The 19251-nt window shown below is 34.3% G+C and overlaps 1 pseudogene; it reads right to left on the minus strand.

Moving 5' to 3' along the window:
* The window catches only part of LOC118018744, a 124850-nt pseudogene extending 111757 nt beyond the window's left edge, over positions 1-13093 (minus strand).
* Between the last annotated feature and the right edge of the window lie 6158 nt (positions 13094-19251).

The raw sequence follows: 19251 nt of genomic DNA on the forward strand, positions 1-19251 counted from the left end.
ATATTATCCTTACAATTTCAAAATTGAACAAACCAAAGAACAGAAAGATTAAGTCTTTTATTCAATGCTAACAGAGTTAACTTTCAGACTTGAGATTTGAATCAAGGATGTTTGCTCTAGAGGTTATAGCCTTAATTATATAGAACCTTGTTTCTCAAGGAACCATTAGTAAATTAGGTGGTGTTTTAAAAAATGGACACATTTCCTTTAATATACAATTCTGAATTCTGAAGGGCAACAATTCTAAGTAACTTATAAATTGACAAATGCATTCATCATTTTTTATGATTATCATATCAATTTTTATTCATCTGCCTGGTGAAGCAGGCAGACATTCAAAGAAGATTTCATTTGTATTTGCACAGACAATTAGTGGCATAGCAAGAACTATAAGTCTAATAACTTTTTGTGGTATATACTACCTATAAAATTCACACTGTCTGCCATAGGAACTGAAGCAGAGTGTTGATGAAACTCAAGAATATGAGGAAAACTATTTCCAATCTTTGTTTTGGACTATTTGTAACTGGTATGCAATTCTGACATTCTAAATTCTAAATTATTTTTCATATTTTCCTTATTAAAAAGTAGATAAATCTTAGTTTTACATATGGTATAACAGAACAAAAATGTAAACCTCATTGGATGTATGACTATGGTATTATCATTAAGTTTAGGTAAAAGCTCAGATTATTGATAAGTATAGTCACAATAAAGTGTTAGATAATCTAGGCTTTAGATTTACAAAATTCAGAGATTTTAGCTATCTTGGTAACAATTTTCTGATGAGGTCATAAACTTAAAGAATTTGGATTTTATTCTTCAAAAGTACCTGCAAGTAATTTCAATATCATTCCATTTATTAGAGTTAATACTTCAGAATGTGTGCCTTCTGTGGGTAACTGGCTCCTATTAGTGATGCTAAACAACTTTTCATGTACCCATTGGCCAGTTGTTGTCTCTTTGGAAAAAAAATTCAGTTCTTCTGCCCATTTTAAAATCAGATTGTTTATTCTTTGGTTGGTTTGTTTTGCTATTGAGTTGTATGAGTTCTTTATATGTTTCTGGATATTAACCCATTATCAGATACATGATTTGCAAATACTATCTACTATTCAGTAAGTTGCCTTTTTATTTTGGTGGTTTCCTTAGCTGTGTACTTTTCCTATGTATTTAAATATGAGTAGTTTTTAGTTGTCTAATGTATAGGAAACTCTCAGTTTCTAGATTTCTCCCTGAGAGAGTTGATGCATATGTGGCCACTTACTGCTTGTATCCATGGGAAGGAGGGAAAGTCAGGAGGCTCATATTCCACCATCTTTCTGGCAGTCCCTCATCTTAGTGTTCCAAATAGGCAAATAATGAGTCGTTGTTTATGTATCTTCTTGTAAATACTTTCAGAGTGATATTTTTGGATGTTATTACAATTCAAACTTGCCATCAACAACATAAAAAGTAATTGCTTTCCTCCATAGTTTGAATCCCACCATGGGTCATTGATCCACTCTGGATCAGGATAGGTTAGGTGTGCTGGAATAACAACTCCCGGATCCCTGGGGTTTATGTCAAACAAGATTTGTGTCTTGCTCCTGCCACATGTCGACCATGGATCATCTGTGGCTCTTTTGCACAGTGTCTCCACTCCAGGATTCAAGCTGAAGTTGCAGCCAACAGCAGGACCATTGTTAGTCTTCACAGGAGAAAGAAAGAGGAAGCATGCTGGGTCTGTGACCTGTAAGTGACATATATTACTTCCTCTCCCACGTCATCAGACTAAACAAATCATATTGTCGAGTCTAATTTTATCGGTGTAGGAAGATAAAATCTTCTCCTAGGAAGGAGCAGTAGATATTGCTGAGCTGTAATATAGTCTATCACAGATAGCAACAATAATATTTCTGTTAAATAAATCTGAGAAAAGGGGCATAATGATTGTTTGAACTCAAACAAGTTTGTTTTTGTGTTCTTTATAAGTTATTTGCCCGTTGCATTTTTCCTTTCTAAATGTGTGTTGCACATTTCTGATATGTAAGGCTCTTATTTCCCCTGAGCAGATCATGGCAATGTGAATTCTCCAAAGTGCCATTTGGGGATCCTCAGGAGTTTCAGGTATCTTTAGGAAGGGGCAGAGGGGTAGGACCAAATAGCATGTAGATTTCAGTGGGCTACTTGGTCCTTAGCACAGCCTCTTCCTAACACACCTGTGGACAATTTCAGGTTGCCCGAAGATTCTGATGGATTCAGGTCACTACAAACACACCTCCATGTACACTTCTTAACAACCTGCAAGTGATTACGCTTTGCTTCTTTTTACCTTTTATAAACAGTACATAAAGCAAACCTAGTGCAGAATAAACATCTGACCCAAAATGTATCAATCACAATTCTGAGCTTCATTAATTCAAATCCACTTTTTACTGACAAGAAAACTATTGAAGTGGCCCCACATAATTGCATCTTCACTAAAGAAATTGCTGAGTAGGAAAGTTTTCTCTATTTCAGTTTTTAACACCTCTCATCACAATTTAAATATTCAAATTCCAATTTGGGAGTTGTTTTCTTTTGCTTTGTTTTTATATCATCTTATTCTTTCAAAAAAGAAAATATCACCTTTTGTCTTATGGCATTAAGTACCTGAAATTCATAAGGAGTATAACCCAGAAAAGTCCCATTCATGTAGGGAGGTTAGGAAGAAAGTAATGCATGTAAGATCCCGGCTATGGATAACATGGATAAACATTCCATGAAGGCTGTGTGTCCTCTGATTACTCAAGTATCTACTTGATGGTATACTAGAGAGTATCTCCTTTCCCCATTGTCACTGATCTCAACTGGATCTACAGTATCATTCAATTGATGGAAATACATAAAGGATATAATGCCATTTACTTTTCTGCTCAAATATCTCCCCTCAGCGAAGTGTTCACTAACTATAAGAATAGTAACCCCCTAATTAACTACCCTTAAAATGCTTTGTTTTTTTTAAAGCTTACCATGCCCTGATATGTATAAGTGTTCATTTATTTATCATTTTCCTTCACATTCTAGATGGTATGCTGAAGGAGAACATAATTTCAGATGTGTTCAATATATGATACTTGGGACCTATCACAAAGAAGATGACAGTAATTATGTATGGAATGAAAGCAATTTAAATAAAAACATATGATTACTTCTAAAAAATTGTCTCAGTAAAACTAATATGACATTACAATTTCAAATTATGTGCTTCGAAAGTAAGTGTGTTGATTTTAGCAAGGGATATTATCATCATAATACAATCAGTATTAATAAATGTCACCTAGATATTATATTTCAACTTCCACTACAAAATCCTACTTAGTGCTTTATAAAGTTTCATTCTCTAATATAAGATCACTATTTTCTACCTAGGAAAATAAAGCCAATAATAATTGAATACAAATTACTAAAGTTATTAACATTTACTAAAAAGAACCAAAAGATGATTTTTGCATGAGATGATTTCTGCACTGAGGTTATCTTTAAGGGAACTTCTTCCTGTAAGACTGTCAATAATTTCTTTCACCTAACTTTCAAAAAGTCATCTGACTTTTGTTTTAGTATCTAAAGAATGTTTCGGTAAATTGTTTCTATAAATAAGTGTTTATTCACATGTTTTTCATTGTTATCCTCCTAAATTGCCTTTTAAGAATTCTTTTTTCTAATTCATCCTCAAAATTTTAATAACACACATTCTATACATCTGTTTATGTACTGTGTATATTTACTTTATTAAAAATATATTTTCACCACTTCTGAGAACCATTTATGCCCACTTGCAAGCAAAATGTCTCCCATTGATAATGATGCTGGATATTGATAAAGAAAATTTTATTTTCATAGTTTACTTTATGCATTTTCTATTTTTAGGGTATTTTGAAAGCAATAACCATTCTCAGAAAAAAATTAAAGATATATCAACTCATACGTTAGTTTTGTTAAAGATTACTTAAAAATGCAGAATTGCAACTAAGCTGGAAATTAAGAGTGCTTTATTTGCAGATCCACTTGCTGAACTTAATGATGAATGAAATGCACATGAATTGAAGTTTTATTATAAAGTGATAAAATGTTTTCATATTCAATACTCTTTCATGTATAAATTTTGTCTCTAAACTCACCAAGGACTCATTTTGTTAAAAAAAAAAAAAAAAAAAGGACCTCAGATCCTATTGTCCCTATAAACTCAATTAACTACTGTCTGAACCTTTTGTCCCCATTACCTCAATTAACTACCTGTGTACCATTGGTCAAGTCACTTAACCTTAGGGGATGGTAAGATTTTTTTTTTTGTCTAAACCTGACTCCACTTGAATCTGACAGGGGGCTCTTTCTGATACTGAGCTGTCAGCTTATTCTGGGACTGAGCAAGTAAATATTTAATACTGCCGTCAGAAAACTAAACCATACAAATCACTCTCTTCATTTGAGTCATATCCTTATTAGTCCATTAATTGTAATTTTTATCCTCGTATGTCCTAGCCCCAAAGAGAATTCACTGGCCAAAGGGCTCATAGTCAATTCGAATTAATAGTTATGATTTTCATTTTAAATGAATACTGTGTATTCCATTTTTATATTAGTCTCCACCATGCTTGGTTCCTAGACATTTATCTTCATGATTCACCTTCTATGTGCTGCTCAATCATGTGGCCAGGGATCAGAATTTGAATTTTGTTGTATTTATCAAATTAATTCCCCAATCTGATGATTAACGGCAGCCTACTATGGTGCTTCTCACTAAGGTGCCCAAGGCTTGCCTGGGGATTCTTTCTAGATGCTATATCTCCAGTTTTGCCTTTCCATTATTACTGATATAAGCCCAAGTAGACTATTAGAGTGTAACTCATTACAATGAACAGAAGCCCTCATCCTAACTATTATAAGGAGTGAATTATCTATTTAAGATTCTTATTTCCTCAGTCCTGCAAAGACAGTGAGGGAAGATGATGTATCACTCATCTAAAATATAAGTTGCAGTAAAAAATATGAAAAAAAAGGGAGAAAAGAAATGGAAGGACTATATTTTGTAAACCTCAGATTTTATTGTAAACCCCATTACAATCATAGATTCATTGAATTTTATTGCTTAACAAGTCTCTTTCATAGCATAGCCATGAACTACACTTTAAAACACTAGGAAAGGGCGCCTGGGCGGCTCAGTCCTTAAGCATCTGCCTTCATCTTAGGTCGTGATCCCAGGGTCTTGGGATTGAGTCCCACATCGGGCTCCCTGCTCAGCGGGAAGCCTGCTTCTCCCTCTCACACTCCCCTTGCTTATGATCCCTCTTTCACTGTGTCTCTCTCTGTTGAAAAATAAATAAAATATTTAAAAAATAAATAAATAAATTAATTAATTAATTAAATAAAACACTAGGAAAAATTATTCTGGTGTCACCTTAAAAAGTCTGCAGATTTGTGGCTGCTTCCATTCAAGTGGCTTGTTTGGAATAGGATCTAAGTATTCTTCAAAGAAAACAGGGTTCATGAGCAAAGAACAACATAAATGTCCATTTCATCTTTGAACAGTAAAAACTTTATCAGGACCTGAAAAATATTCTTTATAATAAGCAGAATTTTTTAACTATAAAATCTAATTGGTTCTAATTCTCACCTCTGAAATTATGCAAGTCAAGTTCCCCTCATATTCCAAATAATATGTGTTCTAATATCTGAAGCAGTCCACATTATATACCACCAAGTTCTTTCTTTAAAAAAAAAAAAAGCAACTTTATTTACAATTTCTTTTTCTTTAAGATTTTTATTTATTTATTTGACAGAGAGAGACACAGTGAGAGAGGGAACACAAGCAGGGGGTGTGGGAGAGAGAGAAGCAGACTCCTCGTGGAGCAGGGAGCCCATTGTGGGGCTCGATCCCAGGACCCTGGGATCATGATCTGAGCCGAAGGCTGACGCTTAATGACTGAGCCATCCAGGCGCCCCAAGTTCTTTCAAATTTATATTTATCTATCATTCTGGTTTGCAATATGTTTATGTGAGTTTGATGCCAAGAAATGGAAAACATAGTCCAACTGTAGAAAATAAAGACTAAAATGGAATAATGAAATTTTATTTAACTGATGATGTTATTATTTTATTATTCAAGTGTAGAGAAGATGTAAAATATTTTTGTAATTTTTTAACACATTGTTCACACCAAAGATTTTTGCCTTTTTTATACCCCATTAATAAATCTTGGTTGGGTTTACTACTTAAATCCTTTGAGGTGTTTATTGTTTATTTTAAATTTGATTCTACTGTCTTTTAGGATATTCCTCCCATACCATCTCATTTGTAAATTTTAGAACTAGGACAATTGTGAATTCATATCTCAGATGTGGTTTAAATCAATAGTCCAAATTTATACTCTTTTGGCCATAAGGTTTAGGAATTATCTACTAGATAAAATACACTAAAATCTCCCATCTCTTAACCCACTTTTACCTACTTTTATCACAACAAACAATGTGAAATGTGTTTGGCAGTTCAGATATACAGAGGAGTATATTTTATTAGTTAACCATTTAGTAGCTAGCTATATGTAACCAAAAATACATTTATGCTTATTAAAACTTTGATGCATCTTAGCAATCACTACTGCTGTTGCTTCTCCTTCTCCTCCTTCTCTTCTTCATCTTCTCTCCTTTTTCTTCTCCTTCTCCCCCCGTCATCTTCTTCTTCTTCTTCTTCTTCCTCCTCCTCTTCTTCTCCTTCTCCCTCTCCTCCTTCTTCTCTTTCTTCTCCTTTTCTTCTTCTTCTTCTTCTTCTTCTTCTTGTTCCTCCTCCTCTTCCTTCTCTGCTTCCTTCTTTCCCCTCTCCTCTTCCTCCTCCTCTTTTTTCTCTTAGTATCCAAGTCAATATCCAGCCAATTGAGATTTGATATAATGAAATTCCTTTGTTCTGTTCTTTCTCTGGGACTATTGCACTCCTACCTAGTTTTGACCAGCTTTCCCACATTCCAGAAACTGCAATTGCATATGCTATTTTAAAACCTGAGAAAGTAATCTAATTTGGCTAGAGAAAACAATATCCTAATGGTGCTAAATAATCTCATATTATTTTCTTTCCTGAACAGACCTTTAACTATTTTGCAGTGATACTCAAATACTTATTATGGATTGAATTGTGTCCCCCCCCCCCACCAAAGATCATGAAATTCTACCCCCCAGTACCTGTGAATGTGATCTTATTTGGAAATAAGACCTTTGTATCTGATCAAGTTAAGATGAAGTCATTAAAGTTGGCCCTGATCTAAGAAGACTGGTGTCCTTATAAAAAGGAGAAATTTGGGACAGAGAGAGAGATGTAAAGAGGGAAGATAATGTGAAGACAGAGAAGGATCTACAAGTTAAGAAACTCTTGAAGCTACCAAAACCAGGAAAGACATAGAACAGATGCTCTCTCACAGCCCTCAGAAGGAAGCAGCCCTGCCCACACTTTGATTTTGGATTTCTAATTTTAAGCTTCAGAACTGTGAAGCCACATTTCTGTTGTATAAGCTACCCAATGTGTGCTTCTTTCTAACGGCAACCCCAGGAAACTATTAAAATATTCTTTTAATATTCTTTTAGTAATATTAATTTAATATTAAGATTTTTTTCCCTTTGGAGACTATGGAGTTAATGTAGTTGAGTATATTCATTTTAGTGTAATTTTTTTTTAATATGGCATATCTTCCAAGATATTAATAATCTATACAATAAAATGAAATTGTTTTAAGCCCTATGCTTTCTATTTTACCCCCACCATCAATTTTATTTAAGTTCTTTTTGTTCCTGGCTATTTTAGAATGGGTAGACACTCTGAAATCCCCTTTTCTTATTAAAATATTTGATATATGTTGGATTTTACAATTCAAAGGTTATTAGACACTTTCTTTTTGAATACAGTGGATTTATTTAGTTCTTTATCTTTTTATTATCATCAGTTTAAATGACCAAAATATTTCAATAATTTTATAAATTTTAATACCATTCAAAGTTCAGAGCATGCTCAGTTTAACTTAAATTTTATAGTGATATTCTTGAGAGTAGGAAACAGGTCTCTTTCTTCTAATATCATGATGGCAACTAATTTATTGTTGGCCACATAGTAAATCTCCAACAGTTACTTTGGAGATGGCAAAAGTATAATAGGAAGAAAGAACAGGAAAACATAATTGCTGTATAAAAAATGTATCAATTAAATTAAAAAATAATAACAACACAGTCACTTTGTTCTAAAAGTATAAATCATGTCCATGTCCATATATAAGATTTTAGCAATTTTTCTCATTTTTTTTTCACAAAATTCCTAGGGCCTTTGGAACACTGACAAGTGGACGATTCAAATGAATTCCTTTTGTATTTAAGGGCACAGTGTTGTTTCTTTTTAGTCAGTTTAGCATTTAAGCAATCTTTGAAATTTAAATAAGACTTGCCATTCTGGGTGCCTGGGTGGCTCAGTTGGTTAAGCAACTGCCTTCTGCTCAGGTCATGATCCTGGAGTCCCTGGATCAAGTCCCGCATTGGGCTCCCTGCTCGGCGGGGAGTCTGCTTCTCCCTCTGACCCTAACCCCTCTCATGTGCTCTCTCTCATTCTCTCTCTCTCTCAAATAAATAAATAAAATCTTCAAAAAAAAGAAAAAAAAAAGACTTGCCATTCTGCTGATTCTTACTAAGTGCTACCATACCTCCTAATAGATCAATCCAATCCATTTATGAATCTTGTTAAAATAATACTAGGACTGTGGACAGTTACCGAAAGTTCCATCACTAGTTCCATTTAGCTGTCACACTGATTTCTCATTGATTTTATTGAGGAATATTTTATGTACTATAAACTTCATCCATTTCAACTGTACAATTCAATGAATTGTGACCATGATACAAACCTCTGCCATCACCAGAGCGATCAAGATTCAGTATATTTTCATCACCCATCCCTCTGCACATACAAATTTCTCATGGCTTTTTGCAATACATTTCTCCCTCCACCCATGACTCAGCAATGTCTGCCCTGCTTTTGGTCACTAGGGATTAATTTGAATTTTGTATGCACAATTTTGTTCCTGCCTGTTTTTATTCACTATGATTTTGAGATTCATCCATGTTTTTGTGTTTATCAATAATTTGTTTCCTTTTGCTGCTGAGAAATATTTCATTGAAAGACATATTACATTTTATTTGTCCATTTATATGTCAATGTACATTTGGGTTATTTCTAGTTTTTGACTATTGTGAAGTTTGCTGTTGTAAATAATCATGTACATGTCCTTATGTGGACACATTTTTAAATGTCTTTTGGATAAGTAGCTAGGAGTGGAAAGACTGGGTCACATGGGAAGAGTATGTTTAAATTATTTAAGAAACAGACAAAATGTTTTCCAAAGTGTTATACAATTTTATACTCCTAGTAGTATATGAGAGTTTTGTTTGCTGCAAATATCTGTTCATTTTAACATTAGTCATTCTAGAAGATATTTGGTAGATATTTTTGGCTTTAATTTGTATTCACCTTATTTCTACTTTTGTTGAGGATCTCTGCACTGCTTAATGACCAGTTTTAGCAAATGGGTCCTAAGGTATCACAGAGCTTGAGAGAGGTTATTTTTGGGTCTGGAAATGCTTAAAAAAATTTTCCATATAAATTAATGGTAATTGCCTTTCACTTTACATCATTTTGGCTCATGAAAGTTTTCATAGGAACTCTACTTCAGATAGTAGGGGAAATGTGTCCTACTTTTGGTCTTTTATTCACATGTAAAATATTCTCCCAGCTTCCACCATTTCTACTACATACATTCTGAACAAGTACTTTTAAATAATCTTATGTGTTCAATTTTAAAGTCAGTAGTTTATGAAACCAAGAAGTAGACAAGACAAATGATAACACATACTATAGAAACTACACCTTAGCCCTTTACATCAATTTTTGATGAGAAAAATAACAAAACATCCTCATGTCTTTTATAGATTGTCTTTTGAAACAACAGTGAATTGAGCCATTAAAAAGTAAAACACTCCATTGAACTGAAAAGCAAACAATGAATGTGAAAACCAATACATAAGGAAAAAACATGTTGTCTGATCTCTGTTTCTATGCCCTCTTTTGCCCCTGATAAATCATGCAAAACTAAATTCAAAATTAAAATGCCACAGGGATTGGAATACTAATATTTAACCTATTTTGCATACCAGTAGAGCTTACAAAAAATAAAGAATAAAATACATGAGATACTATCCAACTGGAAAGTGGGAGGACAATGATGCAAACAATCTTATCAAATCTGTTATTAAGTAACTTTTTCTAATGGCAAATATGATTTATTTTATAGTCATTCAATTTAGTTGGGAAAGATATGCTAAAACATATAGAGACTGGTCACATTTTATCATTAACTACTAAGTCTTTAAGTATTGGATTTTTTTTTCCAGCTCTTCCAAATGCTGGCTGTGTGTGTGGGGGGGGGTGTGTGGGGGGGTGTGTGTGTTGGCTCCATGATAAAAGACCTGGGTTTCTTCAGGGACCTTAATCTACTGAAGTCAGAAACAGTGATAATACACAGGCATTTTAGTCCATCTCTGGGGGCTGTAGTTCATGCTCATAGGTTCCAACTTGTTCTTGCCAGCCATACATCTCTCTGCCTAACCCAATTGCTTGCCCTGTGGTTTTCAAGTGTTAGCATCAATCCAACAGGAAGACAACCTCTTTAAAGACACTGCTTAACTGGCTCCCACAATTGCCTCAGATCAAATCTCTTATTGAACCTTGACTGATCCACCACACTCAGCCATGTTCCTAATATAAAAGAGTTAGATTTTTTTGTAGAAATTGTTATAAAGATAAGCTTCTAAGATCTGACCATGTACATAGTAATTTCAAAGTCACCTGGATACTTTCCTCTTTTCACTTTCTCAGACTGTCTACTTAGTGAAAATAAATCCTACCAAGAAATGAAAAATACTACATAAATGCAGAGCATTTCCCTACATCATTATTGAGAATATTTAGTCTTTGAAATAATTGGATGATTATGCTTATGGCTACCAACCAATCTACTAATATATAGAAGAAAATAGAAGTATATTATTTTTGGTTTTTATGTGAAGTGTATCTTTTACTAACATGATATAAGTGCATTGCGGCTTTGCCCAAAGGGTTAACAGATCTGTTTAACAGATTCACTATAGTTTATTGACTCAGACTTCTAAGAATGAAACTTAGAATGGTCATAGAAAAGATGCCTCTTCTTTCTCTTCAATATTTTTCAAAGAATATGTTATCAATTTGTGTCATTCACTTTCTCTGGAGGAGATAACATTGTTTTGATTTCATATTGAAAATGAAAGAGGCACACTAGAAAACAAAATGAATTTTGACATGTTTTACTCTCAAGAAAAATTCTCGACTAGTGGCACTAAATCTTATCAGAACAATTCACTGTAGAAGGCTAAACTCTGGAATCGAGGCAGGATTTCAAAACTCTACAGATTTGGTGAAAAATAATATAAGGGAGACTCTAAGTAGTCCCTTGCTAAACCATAGAGGAATGGTGTTTGTTTGACCTACTTTTACAAACCTTACTGAAAATAAGAGCCCTGTATGACAAGTTGTTACAGGTAAGAGGATCTTAAACTACTTTTTCAACACAACTAAACTAACCAAGCAAGGTCATTAACTTATACCACTAATAAGTGAGACCTGAAAACTTAGAAACCTGGCTTAATTGGAATTTATGTGAGGAGAAATTGATAAAAAACAGCAGTGTGTTACCCACATATCTTCTCATTTCTTTGTCCGATCTCTACATTTTATCTCATATTCTTTGGTCCAAATTACAGGATAAGATTATTTTCCAAAATAGGTCAAATAAAAAGGAAACTAAAGCAATCCTACCAGAGTGTTATGAAAGGTTACTATTGAGGAGAGTATTGACTGGTGGGAGGATTCTATTGCATATGAAGAGAGAGAAGCACTAAATTTAGCTAGCTAAATTAAGAGTTAAATTAGTAAATTAAAGAGAAAAGTGGTTCAGTTCAATAAGACCTTGAAAGTAAAGACAAAAACAAGTAAGAAATCAGTCCGATGAAATGGATTTTATCCTTTTAACCACAAGAATAAAGGTAGGCAGGGCAGCTTACTATTCAGACCACTTAAAGTGAAGTGTCTCACTCAAGAGTTGTACTGTATATGTTTCATTCCTATTTGTCCTTAGAATCAGAGGCCTTGATGTAAGCATTACAGTGACAAAATGCATGTGAGTCAGACTACTGGGACCAGAAACTCAATATTTTATTGTAGTACATTAAAAACCTTCTGGTTAAAACAAAAGGTACACTATGTTTATGAACAGGAAGAGTCAGTAATGGCAAAATAGCAATAACCCAGGATTAAAAGTGTAAACCCAGTAATTCCAAATAATGGTATTTGTCAAACTGGATCAAAATATATTTGGGAGATTAAAGATCAAATAATACTCTTGGCAATTCTTAAAAAAAAAAAAATCTATTGCAAACTAACATTGGAAATGAAATAAAATAGGGAAAAATGGATCAAAACACAGGCATGCCTCAGAAACGTTCCTGACCACCAAAATAAAGTAATACTGCAATAAAGCAAGTCAAATTAATGTTTTAGTTTCCCAGTGCATATAAAAGTTGTTTACAATATACTATAGTATATTAAATATGCAATGGCATTATGTCTAAAAAATAATGCTCATGCCTTAATTTAAAAACACTTTATTGCTAAATAATGCTACCAGAATTTATTGCTAAAAAATGCTAGCTTTCAATGAGTCATAATCTCTTTGTGGGTGGAAGGTCTTGCCTCAATGTTGATGGCTTTTGACCAAGGTGGTGGGTGCTGAAGGTTGGGGTGGCTGCGGCAGTGTCTTAAAATAAGACAACAATGAAGTTTTTGCCATCAATTAATTCTTTCTTTCATGAGCAGTATCTCTGTAGCACTCAATGCTGCTTGGTGGCATTTTACCCACAGGAGAACTTCTTTCAAAATTCAAGTCAATCTTCTCAAACCTTGCCACTGCTTTGTCAGCCAAGTTTATGTAATATTTTAATTCTTTTGCTGTCATTCCGACAACTTTCAGAGCATCTTCACCAGGAGTAGATTCCATCTGAAGAAAGCACTTTCTTTATGTATCCATAAGAAGCAATTTCTCATCTATTCAAGTTTTATTATGAGGTTGCAGCAATTCAGTCCCATTTCCAGGCTCCACTTCTAATCCTAGTTCTCTTGCTATTTCCACCACATTTGTAGGTACTGTTTCCACTAAAGTCTTAAAGCCCTCACAGTCATCCATAAGGGTTGGAATCAACTTCTTCCAAACTCCTGTTTATGTTAATATTTTGAACTTGTCCCATGACTCAAAAAGATTCCTAATGGCATCTAGAATGGCAAATCTTTTCAGGAAGCTTTTCAATTTACTTTGCCCAAATCCATCACTATATATGCCAGCTATAGCTTAACAAAATGTATCTCTCAAATAGAAAGACTTAAAAGTCAAAATGACTCCTGACCCATGAGCTACAGATGGATGGTGTGTGTGAGCGGGCATGAAAACAGCATTCATCTCATTGCACGTCTTCATCAGAGCTCTTGGGTAACAAGGTGCATTGTCAATGAGCGGTAGTATTTTGAAAATTATCTTTTTTCAGAGCAGCAGTTCTCAACAGTGGTCTTAAAATATTCAGTAATCCATGTTATAGACAGATGAGCTATCAACCAGGCTTTGTTTTTCCATTTATAGAGCACAGGTAGAGTATATTTAGCAGAACTCTTAAGGGCCCTAGGATTTTCAGAATGAGAAAAGAGCATCAGTTTCAATTTCAAATCATCAGTTGCATTAGCCCCTAACAAGAGAGTCACCCTGTCCTTTGAAGTCAGGCATTGACTTCTCCTCTCTAGCTATGAAAATTCTAGATGGCATCTTCTTTCAATTTAAGGCTGTTTTGTCAACATTGAAAATTGGTTGCTTGGTGTAACCACCTTCATTGATCACTGTATCTTAGCTAGATCTTCTGGATAACTTAGTGCAGCTTTACATCAGCACTTACTTCTTCTACCTTGTACTTTTATATTATGGAGAAGGCTTCTTTTTTTCAACCCCATGAACCTACCTCTACTAGCTTCCAACTTTTCTTCTGCAGCCTCCTCACCTCTTTCAGCCCTCATAGAATTGAAAGAAGTCAGGGCCTTGCAGAGAAATGCATTTTCACGGAAATCAAGATGTTATTTTTGTATACTATATCACTTAGACAACTGTGTTTCATTTGCTGTAATTAGTTTTTAAAAGTCAGATGGAAAAAGCAACTGAAGTCCTAGAAAATAGAAATGTAATTTTAAACTATCCAATAAAGCTGGAGGAGGAAGGGGAAAAAAAAAAAAAAAAAGAAAGAAAGAAGTCAGGGCCTTGCTCTGGATTAAGCTTTGACTTAAAGGAATATGTGGCTGGTTTGATCTTCCATCCAGGCCACTCAAACTTTCTCTGTTATCAGCAGTAAAGCTGTTTTCCTTTCGTATCATTCATGTGTTTACTGGAGTAGCACTTCTAACTTCCTTAAAGACCTTTCCTTTGCACTCACAGCTTAGCTAACTGGAACAAGAGGCCTACTTTTTGCCTATCTTGGTTATGGACTTGCCTTCTTCACCAAGCTCAGTCATTTCTAGTTTTTGATTGAAAATTAGCGATGTACTTTTCTTCCTTTCACTTAAACACTTAGAGGCTATTGTAGGATATTAGTTGGCCTAATTTCAGTATTGTTGTGTCTTATAGAATCAGGAGGCCTGGGGAGAGGGACAGAAATGGCAGAAGAGACAGTCAGTGCAATACTCAGAACACACATAACACTTAGGTTTGCCATCTCACAGGGGTGTCATTCGTGGTGCCCCTAAAACAATGACGACAGTAACATCAAAGATCACTGATCACAGATCACCACAACTATAATAAGAAGTTCGAAATACTGTGAGAATTACCAAAATGTGGCAGAGACAAGAAGTCAGCAAATACTGTGAGAAAAATGGTGCCAACAGATTTGCTTAACTCAGAGTTGCCACCAGTCTTCAATTTGCAAAATATGCAATATCTGCAAAGCCCAACAACATGAAGCACAATGAAGTGACATATGCCTGTAGATATTTCAGAAATGAATTGATATCTATGGCAATTTGCTAAAGGACAGAAGTTTCATTTTCTATCCGTTGACAAAAAATGTATTCTTCAAACACTAGTATTGCTAAAATTAGCTATATATAGAATATTCAATGTTTTAATGTCCAGAATGAAAAAATGAAGTACAATTTAAAAAAGAAACAAACACATTAGAAGAAAATGGCAAGTTATATAATGAGAACTCCTAACACTGACTCGTAGTACTGCAACAAAGGTATATCTTTAGCCTAAGAACAATGGGAAGCAAAGGCAGTTTGAGATTATTTTGAGACATCACCTGGTTTTTGTTTTAAGAGAAAGTGTAAAACACAGTGGGAGGAGTTAGGGAAGGAAGCATGAAAGACTGATTTAGGGAAGACTTATATTAAGCTATATTAATATATAGGCAGGATTAGGGAATTTTTACATTATTAAGTAAAAACTTTTGTAAATTATGTGCTTCTAGGGTTAGAAAAATAATTTGATCTGAAGTCATAGATGTTATTTCTGGAACTGTGAATATCCAAAGATGTTCTTGTGACAGGGATTAGTTTGTTTCAATTTTTGAGCTAATGAGCATAAAACCTTTACTGCAACTCATACATGAAACTCTGGGTTATTTGGAAAATACAAAGGCTAATTCTCATTTTGAAACTCAATTTTTATTTTTGATACATTTAGCAACTTCATTCACATAAAATGAGACTCAAATTGTACAAACTTCCTGGGCCATATCATCATAATTTCTCAAACGATCCAATCACTATTGGGTAGTATATAATGCCCATTCACACAGAAATTGAAAAATATCTTCAGATAACAAAATTTGTAACTAAAATATCTGAATGGCTAAACAAACACATACACCCCACACCTTTGTTGCTCCTTCCCCCATTTAAGGCAAGTGAAGTACCACTTTCTCATATGTAGCCCACTATCTGACTCATGTTTCAGTAGAAACCAAATAGGCAGCTTTTAAAAATTATTTTTGTTGTTATTGTTAAATAGACTTGGAGGTGTCATGGTGTGTGAGGAATTTAATAGATAACTCTAAGTATGAACCTTAAGAGAAATCATGATACAAATAAAAATTTAAAAAGAATAATACAATATCAATTCAAAAACAGAAAAAATAGTCATAGTGAGGAAAATAGAAATCACAGAGACAGATAAAACATAATAATTCTATACATAATATATATACAAAATATAATATATATATTAGCTAATAATGGTGTTATCACTAAAAATTGTGAATGGAATACATAGTGATGATGGGAAAATGAACCTGGTTTAAGAGGAAGAATAAAAATGTACCTTTACCAAACACAAAATATAAATTTGGCCTCTAGATGGTTATAGACTTCAGTGTGAAAGTAAAACTATATATTTAGCAAAGGCAAATGGAGGCTCCTTGTGAACTAAGGAAGTTGACTTCCTGAAAAACATGTTCAAAAGTATAAACCCCAAAACAAAAATGATGATTCTATCAAAAGTCATGTTCAATGAAGGATTCCATGAATAACAATAACTGACAGCTGATGACAGAAAAGAAGATAGTTGCCATATCAACCAAAATTTTAATGTGAATTACATCCAGGATATCAATAAACTTGCACAACAAGAAAAAATCAGAAAACATAATTTTGCAAAAATATGAAATTTATAAGGTAAGATGTATTAATTCTCTTTGCTGTTGTAAAAATTTACCACAAATTAGTGACTTAAACAATAAACATTTATTATTATGTAGTTCTGGAGTTTAGACGTTTCAAATCAGTTTCACTGAGCCAAAGTTAAGTTATCATCAGGGATGGTTTCTTCTGGAAACAGCTGGGCGTGCAAAGTACAGAATAGCAAGTGGGCAATGGTTGAATGGTTTCTGTGCCATGTGGGGAAAGATATATTTGATTTTACCTCTTATCAAAATGCACTTCTTAGAAATTCCAAAAACACTCCCTAAAAATATGACATGGTTTAAACAGATTCAAATAAAGTTTTCACAGAATTCCAAAAGGTTTCTTTTTAGCATGGGCACATATAATTTTAGAGTGTACTTGAGGCTACAGTTTATAGACCCCCTCCAAGGAAAGAATTCAACCAGGTATTTTAATTGTACTAGTTTTGTTTTGCTTTTGAAATAGAATATTCTGGCATAGGTAGACAAAGGATAACTTCTGTTCATAATCAGCTCTAAATCTTCCTTATCTTACAAATCTTTGCCTCCTGAGCTTTACCTACTCTGCTCAAATGTGGTCATTCATTTATTCATTCATTCCTTTTCATCTCCATATCATAGTAAGCCATTTCTCTCCCCAACAGCAGAAATGTTTTAATATCCTTTGTGTGTATCACTTTTTATCTGAATATGTTTTCTAAATTATATAGCATCAGACACATATTTTAATATAAAAATAGCATCAGACACATATTTTAATATATAGAGATGGGTGACCTCAGTGTACTTTCTGTATTTTTATTCAGTTTCTCAGGATAAGAGGGAATAAAATCCTTAAGCAGAATCTTTCATTCAGCTTAAACTCTTCTCTTCTACTTCCTTTTTGAAGCTAACCTTAAAATTGTAGATGACATCTGGCTGAGGCAAAATTGTTCTCTTTCTCCCTACCCACGTCCCCAGCTACTGATACAGAAAACGTGTGAAAAGTTGGGGCACCGGCAGGGAAAAGGAGCTGGTAGTGAATGGAGTGTTTGTATGTGAAGAAACAAGTTGCCAGGCAAAGGAAGCATAATGGCATACCTAGAATATGTGTGTTTCCTCAACGCAAAATGAAAAATCAGGCCATTGATTAGGTGATTATCAATCCTTGCCACTGAACCTTCTGGAGCCACAGTTTACAGTGGTTATACGGGTAATTTTCTCTTCGTCATCTGGTTGCTGCAAAATCTTTAGTGTATCGAGATTTCCAGGTCAACTCTACAAGAATTTTCATCTGTGTCCCTCAACATGGGGTTTAAAGACCCATGTGGTGTGAAATCTGTTACTAATTCAGGATGAGATAAGGAGCTGCAGCGAGTATGTCAATCAACCAAGCTGTGAGGCACACTGTTCAGTTCACCTGATTTTTTTACTTTTAGTCTCTGTGAGTTTCTGTCTTCCTCACTTGCAAAATGAGCTGGAATCATTCTGGATTAAATAGCTTAATGAAATGGGAAAAGATAAAGGAACTGAATGCACGGAAGCATCACATTCTTACATCTAGACCCACGTCGGTGGCATCTGAATACCGACTATTGATTAACTGAGAAGACAAGTGTTAAACATGTTTATTTTTGAATTCAATTTGAACACCTCCTCAACTCTCATCCCTTGAATATTTCCCATCTTTAAACACACATTTGGTGTTCAAGAAACCTCTGTGGCTGCAGTGTGTCTTTGTTGCTTATAATAGTGTTCTGGGATTCAACCTACAAGATCACAGCTGTATTTGGTTAAGGTAGGTACTCAAATAAATACTTGTTGAATTATGGAAATGCAATCTGCTGGAAGCTAGAAAAAAAAAAATTAGTCTCACTAGGCTAAAGTCAAGGTGTTAGCAGGGCTGAGATTTTCTAGAGGCTCTGAGAGGAAAACCATTTCCTTCCCTCTTTCAGCTTCTAGAGGACACCTTCTTCATGGTCCAGCCTCACACTGCTCCAACCTCATTTCTGTCATCGCATCTACTGTTGATTCTGGTCTTCTGCCTTCCTCTATCAGAACACTTATGTTTACATTGGGCCCACTGAGATAATCCAGGGTGATCTCACAATTCAATATCCTTAATTTAATCACACTTACAAAGCCCTCTGTGTCATATAAAGTGATATTCACAGGTTCCAAGGATTAGGATGTAGACATCTTGGGGGAATAAGAGACTTTTTTCAGTCTACCTAAGAAAGTCCAAACAGTAATCATATAATAGAGGCTCAGAAATCACTAGTAAGACAAAAACCCTAACTAAAACATTGAGATGCCATTTTATATGTATTGGACCAGAGAACATAAAACATCCAAATAAAGTCAAACATTGGTGGGACTGTAGGGAGATAAGAATGCTCAGGCTCTGCTGGTAGAAATGTTT

Source organism: Mirounga leonina, unplaced genomic scaffold (assembly GCF_011800145.1).
Source record: "Mirounga leonina isolate KUSES-001 unplaced genomic scaffold, KU_Mleo_1.0 Mir_172, whole genome shotgun sequence".
NCBI lineage: Eukaryota > Metazoa > Chordata > Mammalia > Carnivora > Phocidae > Mirounga > Mirounga leonina.